The 2,744-nt window shown below is 32.5% G+C and overlaps 1 pseudogene; it reads right to left on the bottom strand.

Annotated features, from left to right (window-relative positions):
* Window positions 1-1,354: 1,354 nt before the first annotated feature.
* On the bottom strand, window positions 1,355-2,313 carry LOC102404069 (annotated as a pseudogene).
* Window positions 2,314-2,744: the final 431 nt, after the last annotated feature.

Genomic DNA, 2,744 nt, shown 5'->3' with positions numbered 1-2,744 from the left:
ATCTAGGTAATTGTACTGTAAAAGAAAGCAAGAGAACTCAAAAGGCATGTAATTATATATGTTATATGGAGCCAATCTTCTCCTGGCTTTTAGAGAAAATTCAATAACTTATCTCTTGCAGACTCTGTAAATTTGATCTCTAAATTCATTTGATTTTTGCTTCAATAAGTTGCAAACATCACTTTTTTTTCATTGCTATACCACTTTATTTTATTTTTTAATTTAATTTTATTTTTTTATTATTTTTTTTTTACTTTACAATATTGTATTGGTTTTGCCATACCTCAACATGCATCCGCCACGGGTGTACACATCACTTTTTATCTTAGGGAATTTATACTATATTTTCTTTCCCACATTTCTTTTGTTCAAAGTATAGCAATACTGTACATTAAAATCAACTTGATTAGCAGAAAGAAAAGACTAGTGACTCCACTGACCTTTCTGAGATTTAGTTTGTGTCAGTAGCATGACCAGTAACAGTACCAAAGGCTCAGTTGGAAATAGAACTAGAATAGAATAGTAAACTGCAATTTGACATTGTATAGAATAATAATTATTGCACTCAAATAAGGAATGTTTTAGATAGTGAAAGCAGCTTTATTCAAGCAGGAAAATTCTGTGGAAGACATAGACTGTACTTTGGTTTTGAAGTAAGACAATGCAGTAAATTCTTACATTATAATTCAACTCATAGGTACAGGTAGACAATATCTCTCAGAAATTCAAAATTTAGCAGTGTAATTAAAAATATTTTCATTTGGGGTCATATAAAATTTGACTATTTTTCTTATTCATCACATAAAGAATAATCAAAATGTATTATCTTACTGTGTGAAAACATATTTTGTAAAATAATTATAAATTATATCTTAGTTTATAATTTGTACAATCTGTTCACACATTAAAAATTATGACACTTATGAAACTATATTCTCAGGAACATAATACTATATCTATTATAATTGAACTATTTTTTAACTAAATAATTGATTTCATCATTTCTTTCAAGTAGTCAGTTTTGTTCTAAAACTATAACTACAGCTCCACACATTTTATTCACATGCCAAGTCCTGAAAAGTTATCTAACACATAGCTCATAAAAAGCCTTATTGAAAACATTTGTTTCTTACAATGTGATCTGTGAAAAATATCACATTTAAAATACTGCATTCCTGAAATTGATGAAGGAACAGATTTGTAGAGCAGAAATTCTAGCAGGAAATGATAGCTTGGAAGGAGGCCCTAAATTGGCTGAAATTGCTATATAATCTAAAAATATAGACAGAATAAGACAAACTAGACCAAGATGAAAAGGAAAACATTTTTTTCCTTTATACATTTTAGAATTTTCTCATTTGTTTGAAGTAAACCAAACTATCTGGGCCATATCTTTAAAGGCCTGTTTCACTTGCTGGTTCTTTAGGGTATAAATGAAGGGATTCAGCAAAGGGGCAACTGAGGTATTGAGCACAGCTACTCCTTTGTTTAAGGTCACTCTGTCATTGGTTAATGCTTTTATGTACATGAAGATGCAGCTTCCATAAGAAATGGAAACTACAATCATGTGGGAAGAACAGGTAGAAAAGGCTTTGGTCCTTTGTTGGACAGAAGGGAATTTGAGAATTGTCTTGATGATATAAGCATAGGAGAGAATCACTAACATCAGTGTGGCCATCAGTGTCACCATAGCCAAGAAAAAGGACATCAGCTCTAGGAAATGTGTATCTGAACAAGAGATCTGTAGGATGGGAGAAGAATCACAAATAAAATGATCAATGACATTGGAATCACAGAATTCCAACTTGAGCCCTAAGATCACTAGAGGAAAGATCCTCAGGAATCCAGTTGCCCAAGAGCTGAGTACAAGTTGGTGGCAAACTCTATTGCTCATGAGAGTGGTGTAATGGAGGGGTTTACATATGGCCACACAATGGTCATTAAGACATAGCAGCCAGAAGGTAAAATTCAGTGATTCCCAGAAAAACAAAACAAAACAAAAACAAAAACAACAAAAAACTGAGTCATACAACTCATATAGGAAATAGTTCTGTCCTTTGTGACAAGGCTCACCAAGAACCTTGGAATGCAAACAGTTGTGAATGAAATTTCTAAAAAGGAGAAATTGTGTAGAAAGAAATACATTGGTGTCTTAAGGTGGGAATCTAGCAGGGTGAGAAGGACGAGGGTTAAGTTTCCTGTCACGTTGAACACATAGGGAAAAAATAGAAAGAGAAAAACTACAATCTGCCACACCGGGTCATCTGTCAGACCCAAAAGAATGAACTCTGTTTGCATTGAGTGGTTCCCCATTTATCTCATAGGGGTTTTATCAAACAGAGAGAAAAAGATCTAAAAGAAAATTAATAGGATTGGGTGTGAGAGTCAATAAGAAAAAAAATAGATGAGAGAGAAGCTAATATTAAATTTATGCCAACAATATGCTAAGCACCGTGTTTGGGAATGTACATAAATTTTCTTGTTAATATCTGCAAACCCCTCTATGAGTAGAGTATTACTATCCCCACTTTTTAGAGAAAAAAATTGAGGCTTAAAGATTTTTTCTGAGGTACATATCTAAATCTCAGCTTTTTAATAGAAATATGTTGAATCTTTAATGAAGATAAATATAAAGACACAACAGATAAAATCCTTCTGAATCCGTTGGGTGAGATCTAAGCATTTATATTTCTACAAAGTTTAAAGTTCATAGCCAATGAAGATGTACTGTGTTGGTAATTCAG

This window comes from Bubalus bubalis, chromosome 4, assembly GCF_019923935.1.
Source record: "Bubalus bubalis isolate 160015118507 breed Murrah chromosome 4, NDDB_SH_1, whole genome shotgun sequence".
NCBI lineage: Eukaryota > Metazoa > Chordata > Mammalia > Artiodactyla > Bovidae > Bubalus > Bubalus bubalis.
This window is presented reverse-complemented; position numbering and strand designations above follow the sequence as displayed.